Genomic DNA, 9757 nt, shown 5'->3' with positions numbered 1-9757 from the left:
GAAGAGGGAATTTCAGGGGAGAATGGGAAGGGTTTACAGGAACAAATATAAAGGACACATGAACAAAAACTAGGAGGGGGTGGAAATAGGAGGGCAAAGTTTTGGCTGGGATCGGATTAAAAGGCAGAAAACTTAACATGAACAATATTAAAGTAAAAAATATAGTAAAAAAATAAAAGAACAAAATATGAGATAGGAAGAAGTCAAAATGGAATAGTCAAGGGAAACAATGAAATTTATTTGAAATGCAAAGATAGTCACTATCTTTAAATAAGTTTGAACAACTGTAACAACAACTTTATCCACAATGTACGGGTAAAGATTATGCTGGTGGAGAGAGAATATGGTAATTTTAAGAATTGGAGAAGGAATATGAGATGAACAGTGGCTGTCACAATGGTTTTGAGTGGCTGGAGGTGGAGCAATAATTATAGTGTGAATAAAAACAAGTCACAGCAAGAGAGAAAACAGAACTTAATAAAAAATATGAAAGGGAAAGAGGAAGATTGTATGGAGTAAAATAAGGAGAGGGCAATATATGAGATTTGAAATAAACTATACTATCAAACCTGGTGCTGTATTTTGCCCCAATTTGAAAGATATGAGATGAATGTTAAACAGCTTTGCAGGAGAGAAGATAGTATCTTGTTGTACCTGTCTCTATTTTATGCTGCCCTGCTGGATTTAGTAAATCAGGGACAAGGAACTGTGCAGCACACAGCATCTGGTGAAGGGCCCTGTTGGCTCCTTTTCCTTTTTCTCCCGAGGAAGTGTAAGCAACAGGAAACTCCTGGGCCTGGCCTCGCTGTCAAAGCTGTAATCCTGCAGATGGTGTTGGGTTCACCTGCCTGTGAAAGGCTCTGGTTGATTGTAGCAAATCTCAGTCACTCAGCTCCTGCCTTCAAGAACTGAGCCTGCTTCTTGTGAGAGTTTAACATGAATCCTGCACTCTGTGCTGCCCTCTTCTTACAAGCTCTGCTGGGTCAAGTCCCTTCAGTGTATTCTCTGCCTGTGAGTTTTTGGTTAGCAAAGCTGCTTTGCCCCTTTCATGTGCTTAGGCATGCAAACCCAGGTCCCTGCAGAACCGCTGGTCATGCATCAGTTCCCCTTATAAAAGACTTTCTATATGAACCCCATGCTGTAGCACTAGCCCCTCAGGATCCTGTTCTCCACATGCTCCCCCTACCCAATACTCACACAGTCTTTTAGGGTCAGGACTGGCCATCTTCTTACAGTATCTCTGAGAGTTTTAGCTAAAGTTCCTCTCTGAATCTTTCCTGGATCGTGTTGGGAAGATCCCTTCAGCTATACTATGAGACACAGCAGTGATGGTGTGCTGTCCCTGCTCCCCACAAAGATCTTCACACATGGGCATGCCCATTCCTGCCATGCTGTGTCTTGGAGTCCTCACATCCCAGGTCTTGTCTCACTGCCCCAGTAGTTTGCAGGCCCTGAGCCAATCTACAGCCACCCCAACTCTGTGCACCCAGCAGTGCTAGCTGGGTAGTGATGGTGGTCCATCTAGAAAGCCCAGGCCATGGGCCCCTGTGTGCCCCACAGGCATGCCATTTCCTGCCTACTTTGGCATACTCCCCACACTCTGGACTACTTATGTGCTCACTCACAGATGCTTTCACTCACTCTGCTCTGTGTTCTGACTTCAAATCAGTCCTTGTTTGAGGGAAGATGAACAAACAGCTGCCAGCTACTGTGTGGCCATCATGTATTTCCTGCCTCATGTTTTAATGATATCCTTTCTTGCCTGACTCCACCACCAGACTGTGAGTTGAATTGTATTTTGTCTTCACTAGTATCTCCAGCCCAAAACGCTGAGCCTGAACACTATAAGCAAGGGTCCCAAAGTGTGGTTGACTATAGAAGAAAATGTCTTTGGTGGACAAGTCTGAGGCTGATTTTGATCCTGGCCTGGTATTAGTGTGTCAGTACCTCCAGGGTGTCATTCCCCCTTGGTGTCTTTTCAGTGTCAATAGTGAGAAACATCAAAACAGACTTCCAGTCAAGATGGCTATGCTTGCCTCCTGTCATGACCACATCAAAATTACAACTAAATTATTGAAGAAGCACCCTTGAGAAACACCTGAAGATGAACTGAATAGAAATCCTGTAACAAGAGATATAAAGAAGCAATGTCAAGACTGATAGTAGGGGTGTAGATGCAAAACTGACTGGTCTTAAAACCACATGTGATAGTTGAGAATCAGGAGGGATATTGTAGCTACGGAGGTCCCCCCTGAAGAGTGAGCAGTCCCATCCCAGCATTGGGCTCTCTAGCCTGGAGTTCCAGTGCTGGGAAAAGGAGTTCCCACAACATCAGTCTGTGCTCCATTTGGGTAAAACAGATGGCTACTATAGACCCAAGTGACCTCTTAAAGGACCTGAGCACATACTCACTAGCTCACAAACACCTACTTCAAGATCCATAGAAGGGACAACAGCTCAAAAAATGCCAGGCACATGCAAGGAGGAACTAAATTGACTGATTTCAGGGTGAGGGCTAGAAGTTCAAAGTGCTGGCAGGCATAGGTAGGGACACATCTGTGTCACCATCAGCCTGGCTAACACTGCTTTCCCACCCTAGTGATTCTCTGAAACCCTGACCCACCCAGTTCCTGTAATGGCCTGAACTTCTTTCAGTAACTGTTCCTCATAAGAAGTCAGGCCTCAGTCAATGCTGTGGAGTTTCCTAAAATTTCCTCAAAGGTCCACAAATCCCAAATAAGCAGTGGCTGGTGTTGACATGCCCTGTAACTATTGCTGCATCTATTTCCATATGAGGCCAGTAAGCTGGTACAGGTAGAGCCACTTCCATGTGCTTCCAAGCCAAGCACAGGCATCCACAAACTGAAGATTACTTTATAGTTCCTACCAGATGGTCCTTGACCAGCACAGGCAGTGGCTGACCTTGACCTACACTAAAGCTTCTTCAGAGAGGCCGCAGAAACAACACGCTAAGTGACTGGTTTCAGACAACACCAGACCACCATCCAGTTAGCTCCACAACTGGCACACACAAAGGGTAGACTGGGCAGGCACCAGAATCATGCTAAAATGAACCCTACTCCATGGTGTCAGACATCACTGCTTTCCCACTGTAGTCATGACCAGCCCTCACAGCCTGTCAGCTTGAGCGAGGGTCAATCTCTCTCACTACCCAACTACAACAAAGGACAAACACTAACTACATGAGAGACAATTAGCTCAGGTGACCAGCTAGATTGCACCATGGAGCTCCAAATGGTACCTGTCACATAAGGCCACTCTGCAGGATTGGGAGATGTAGCAAATCTAATTAATATATAGAAACAAACACAGGAAAACAAGAAAAATGAGGAGACAAAGAAACAGGTCCCAAATAAAAGAACAAGGAAAAAAACCTTGAGAAAAATAACTAAATAAAATAGAGACAAACAATCTGTCACATACATAGATCAAAACAGTGGTTATAAGGATGCTCAATAAATATAGAGGAAGAATAGTTAAACTCAGTGAGAACATAGACAAAAAGGTATAAACTATTAAAAAAGTTAAAAATGAAGAATACAGTAACAAATGAAGAATTCATCAGATGAAACCCATAACATTAGATGAAGAAGAGGATTGAATCAACAATTTGAAAGACATAGTAGTGAAAAATACCCATATGGAACAGCAGGAAAAAAAAGGTAGAAAAAATAAAAAAATCAAAGAAATGAGAATAGTTTAAAGGATATCTGGGACAACATTAAGTATGACAACATTTGCATTATAGGGATGCCAAAGGAGAAAAGGGAGAGCGAGGGATTGAAAATCTATTTGAAGAAATAGTAATTTCTCTAACCTGATGAAAGAAGTAGACACAAAAGTCCAGAAAGCAGAGTCTCAATCAAGATGAACCCAAAGAGGACCATACCAAGACACATCATAATTAAAATGCCAAAGTTTAGAGACAAAGAATGAACCTTAAAAACAACAACAGAAAAGCAGTTAGTTACCTAGAAGGGAGTTCCCATAAATCTGTCAGCTGATTTCGCAACAGTAGCATTTCAAGCCAGAAAGAATTGGCAAAAAATACTCAAAGTGATGAAAAACAAAGTCCTACAACCAAGATTACTCTATCCAGTAATGCTATCATTTAGAATCAAAGAAGAAAAATAGAGTCTACCAGATAAAAACCTGAAGGAATTCATCAGCACCAAACAAGTATTACAAGAAATGTTTAAGGGTCTTCTTTAAGAAGGGAAAGAAAAGATAAAAATATGAATACTAAAATTTTAATAACTAAATATATAATTAATTAGTCTAAGTTAAATGGATTAAATGCTCCAATCAAAAGGCACAGGGTAGCTGAATGGCTAAGAAAACATGACCCATATAAATGCTGTCTATAAGAGACTCACTTCAGATAAAAAGACACAGGCTGAAAGTAAAGGATTGGAAAAAGATGTTTCATGCAAATGGAAACAAAAAACCTGGGGTGACAATACTTATATCAGACAAAATAGATGTTAAAACAAAGGCTATAATAAAAAAACACAAAGAAGGATGTTTCATAGTGCTAAAGGCATCAGTCTAACAGGAGGATACAATCCTCTTGTAAACATTAATGCACCAAAAATAGGAGCATCTAAAAATACATGAAGCAAATATGAGTGAACATAAAGAAAAACATAGACAGTGATACCAAAATAGCATGGGATTTTAACACCCTACTAACATCAATGGATAGAAGAATAAACAAACCCCAAAGTGGGTAGTAGGAAGGAAGTGAAATGATCTGAGTAGTAGAAATAAATGAAATTGAGTCTAAAAAACAATACAAGATATCTATGAGACCGAGACCTGGATTTTTGAAAAGATAAACCAAATTGGTGAGCATTTAACCAGACTCGTGGAAAAAAATTAAATAACCAAATAAATAAAATCAGAAATAAAAGAGAAGTGGTAACTGACACTACTGAAATACAAAGGATTGTAAGAAAATACCACAAAAATTATATGCCAATAAATTGGAAATGTATAAATTCCTAGAAACACACAATCTTCTAAGCCTGAATCAGAAAGAAATAGGAAATCTAACAGACTAATAACTAAGTCCTGGATTAGATGGCTTCATTGGTGAATTTTACCAAACATTCAAAGAAAACTTAACACTTATCCTTTTCAAACTATTGAAAAAATTGTAGAAGAAGGAAGACTCCCAAGCTCATTTTATGAGACCTGCATTATCCTAATTCCAAAACCAGAAAAAGACATTACAAAAAAGAAAATTATAGGTCAATATCCCTGATGAACATAGATGCAAAAATCCTCAATAAAATATAAGCAAAGTAATTTTAGTGGTATATTAGAAATATACACCATGATCAAGTGGGACTTATTCTTGAAATGCAAGGTTGTTTTATTATCTTCAAATCAATTAATGTGATACACTACATACACATAAAAACCATGTGAGCATATCAATAGATGCAGAAAACACTTTTGACAAAATTTAGCATTCATTTATAATAACAACTCTCAGCAAAGTGTGGATAGCGGGAACACACCTCAATATAATAAAGGCCATACATAACAAACCCACAGCTAACATCATACTCAACAGTGAAAATCTAAAAGCATTTTCCTTAGTAACAGGAACAAGACAATACTGCCTATTTTTACTACTGTTATTAACATAGTATTGGAAGTCGTAGACACAGCAATCAGACAAAAAGAAGAAATAAAAGGCATTGAAATTGGAAAGAAAGAAGTAAAACTGTCACTATTTGCAGGTGATATGATATTATATACAGAGAATCTTAGAGGTTCCAACAAAAAACTGTTATAATTGATAAATAAATTCAGTAAATTTGCAAGATATAAAATTTACATTAAGAAAATGGTTGCTTTTTTATACACCAATACTGAATTATCAGAAAGAGAAATTAAGAAGGGAAAATGGAGAGACTGTACTTGAACAACAATTAAAAACAATAAACAAAAAACAATTGCATTTAAAAACCTAAAAATAATGTTAATCGAGGAAGTAAAAAACTTGTACTCAGAAAATTATAAAACATTGAAGAAAGAAACTGAAGAAAATATAAATAAATAGAAGTGCATTTCATGTTCATGGATAGAAAGAATTAACACCATTAAAGTGTCCATACTACCCAAAGCAATCTATAGATTCAATGCAATCCCTATCAAAACACCAATGTATTTTGGTATACCAAATGTATGCCTTTGATAGGTATATTTCACAGAACTGGAACAAATAATTTAAAAAATTATATGGAACAACAAAAGACCCTGAATAGCCACAGCAATCTTGAGAAAGTAGAACAAAGTTGGAGGAATCATGCTAGCTGATACTAAACCATACTACAAGGACATAATAATAAAAACAGCATGGTATTGACATAAAACAACCACATAGATTAATGGAACAAAATGGAGAGCCCAGAAATAAACCCTCACTTATATGATTAATTAGTTTATGACAAAGGAGGCAAGATTACACAATGGGGTAAAGACACTTTCTCTAATAAGTGATTTTGGGAAAACTGGAGAGATACCTGCAAAAAGATAGTGAAACTATATCACTTTCTTAAACCATGTACATAATTAATCCAAAATCAATTAAAGACTTAAATGTAATACTTGAAATTAAAAAAACATAGAATTTCTCTTAGATGTATATTTTTTGAATATATCTCCTTAGGCAATGTCAACAAAAGAAAAAAATAAACAAATGGATTACATCAAACTAAATATTTTGTACAGCAAAGGAAGCCATCAATAAAGCAAAAAGAAAATCTACTTAATGGGAGAAGATATTTGTCAATGATACATCCAATAAGGGGTTAACATCCAGAACACATAAAGAACTCATGTAGTATAATGCATAGAAAAAAAAATTCAATTCTCATCTATAAGTGCAATCTAATCAAAACAAACAAACAAGCAAAATATAACCAGGGACATTAAAATTAAGAACAGTCTGACAGTAACCAGAGGGGAGGTGGGAGGAGACATTGGGGGGGGAAGAGGTGGGAAGGCTTTTCAGGAACATCTATAAAGGATACATGGACAAAACCAAAGGGGTAAGATCAAGGGTGGAAAGTGGGGATGGCCGAGGTGGGAGGAGTGGTGCTGGGGCAATGGAGACAATTGTACTTGAACAATAAAAAAAGTTTAAAAATAAAAAATAAAGTCTTAAAAAAAGTTGGCAGAGAAAATGAATAGCCATTTTTCTGAAGATGACATACCCTCCAAAAGACAAGAAAAGATGGTACATGTCACTAATTATCAGAGATATGCACATTAAAGCCATGATTAAAATCATACCTGAGAGAGTGGCTATCATCAACAAATCAATAAATGCTGGCATGGGTGAGGAGAAAAGGAAACCCTAGTGCACTGTTGGTGGGATTTTAAATTGGTACAACTACTATGGAAAGCATTATGGAGTTTCTTCAAAAAATTAAAAATAGAACTATGCAATATGACCCATCAATCCCCTATGTTCACTATGTATCATATACAGTAGCCAAGATATGAAGGCAACCTAAGTGTCTATTAATAGATGATTGGATAAGAAAGATATGGTACATATATACAATGGAACTACTTCACCATATAAAATCTTATGATTTATGACAACATATATGATCTGGGGGGTATTATGCTAAGTGAAATATGTCAGACAAAGAAAGAAAATTACCTTATAATTTTAGTTTCATGTGTAATTTTAAAAAAATTAATGAGCAACAAAAATAGAAACAAATTCATAGATAGCGTATACTGATGGTTACCTGATGGGAAAGGGTTTTGAGGAGGTGGGCTGGACAAAAAAGGAAAGGGATTAAGAAGGGCAAATTGATAGTTATAAAGCAATCACAACAATGTAAAGTACAGCATAAGGAATAAAGTCAATAATATTGTAATAACTATGTGGTGCCAGGTGGGTACTAGACTTATCAGGGGATCATTTTGTAAGTGATATAAGTATCCAACCACTATGCTGTGCATCTAAAACTAATATAATATTGAATGTGAACTAGTAAAAAAACTGAACTGTAATTTAGAAAAAAGATTGTAACAGTGCCCAGAGGCTCCTTGGATAGGGTTTATAAAAAATATCAAAAGGTATCTTCTGTGAAGACAACTTGGAAGCCACCCCAGAGAAACAGGTGTTTTATTCTAAAATTTCTAGAAAAGATGATAAAGTCAGAGCTATCTTAGGTCCTGTTTTTTATCTAACAGATTTTTGGAAACAGAAAGCCTTTCTGGAAGTCTTCCCTTCTACTCACTCTGTCCATTTCCTAATAGGAGCCTCCAGATTTCTCTTTCCTTTCTCCTGGAGTAGAAGGGAGCAGGAGATACCTAGCTTGCTCCTTTGAGAGGTAGAGTCAACTGACGGATTATGTCTGCTGGTGGCCTCAGTAGGCTGCTTCAGGATTGTCTGACAGTGGCAGTGCTACACTAGTTTTTAGGGACATGGGATTACCTGTTTGCTACTTTGTCTCTGTGGCCCATCCAAGTCATTGCACTAGAAAAATATTTGCTGCTGTCACTAGGCTGTACCTGTAAATAAACTGGAAGATAAAAGAGGACTTTTTGATTTTCAAATTGTCACAGGCATGTCCTGATAAATTTGCCTTCATGGTTTTTAATAGAAGTTAAAAGGTTTGAGAAGAGGGAATTCCAGGGGGGAATGGGTAGGGATTACAGGAACAAATTTGGAGGACACATGGACAAAAACTAGGGGTGGGGGGTAATGGGGGGAAGGGGGGAAGGTTGGGTGGGTGGGCTGGAATGGGAGTAGGGGGGAGAAAACTGTACTTGAACAATGATTAAAAAAAAAAGGTTTGGGTAGATTGTGTTACCTTGTTCAGAACCACTTTTATTTAGGCAACCACAGATGGAACAATAAACCCATTTTTATCTCAGCCTCTAAACAAAATGCAAAGAACCTAGAATTAGACAAAATTTCCTTTATGGCATTTTGAGGAAAAAGCTGGAAGTGAATGGAAATGCCTGTGTGCTGGGAAACCTATAGGTGCAGGGAGCTTATGGTTAGGGATTTGTTCTTCCAAACAGCATGCAGTCTTCTCTTGGGCTGAGAATGTATTTGATTCCTGTATGCAGAGACTCACTTCTGCATTTCAACTTCAGTTTATTTATCTATAAAATAGAAGTACCATTCCTCATTTCCAGGTTTCTTGGGAAAGTATGGGAAACCCCTGGCCCAGTCCAGCCAGATGTCAGGTGTTCAATCAACATCAAGTAAAACTCATCTTGTTTTTTTTTTTTTTTTTTGCAAAAATGGTTATTTTATTTTGGTGGCACTATAAGAAAGAAACACAAAACCACTGTATTTCTACATTGAGGTGAAAACAGTGTTAAATTTTTCTTGTCAAATACATTCCAAAAGAAAAATATGGAATGCTTCATGAATTTGCATGTCATCCTTACACAGGAGCCATGCTAATCTTCTCTGTATGATTCCAGTTTTAGTATATCTGCTGCTGAAGTGACCACCTCATCCTGGTTTTGTATCAGGATGCCCACCCTGGCAGGACATATGTTACTGCAAAAAAGCAGATATTCAAGGGCACCCTGCCCTCCATGAGAAGCAATGCCTGGTGAGTGGCCTCCACATGTCTGATGGACATACACCCATGTTTTGTGCCCACTGGGCCCCCCCACACCACTGCAGCCCTTTCTAGGGTCAGAGACTTTCAGGAAGTCTGCCTCTGTTAATCCTTCCTCT

The 9757-nt window shown here is 37.9% G+C and overlaps 1 non-coding gene across 1 annotated transcript; it reads right to left on the bottom strand.

The window, feature by feature from the left end:
- Positions 1-9418: 9418 nt before the first annotated feature.
- Positions 9419-9521, bottom strand: LOC114501082. Its single transcript, XR_003684856.1, has one exon. It is a non-coding gene; the product is annotated as a U6 spliceosomal RNA (small nuclear RNA).
- Between the last annotated feature and the right edge of the window lie 236 nt (positions 9522-9757).

This window comes from Phyllostomus discolor, chromosome 6, assembly GCF_004126475.2.
Source record: "Phyllostomus discolor isolate MPI-MPIP mPhyDis1 chromosome 6, mPhyDis1.pri.v3, whole genome shotgun sequence".
Classification (NCBI taxonomy): Eukaryota; Metazoa; Chordata; class Mammalia; order Chiroptera; family Phyllostomidae; genus Phyllostomus; species Phyllostomus discolor.
The sequence above is the reverse complement of the archived record's forward strand: the minus strand, read 5'-3'. Positions and strand labels throughout refer to the sequence as shown.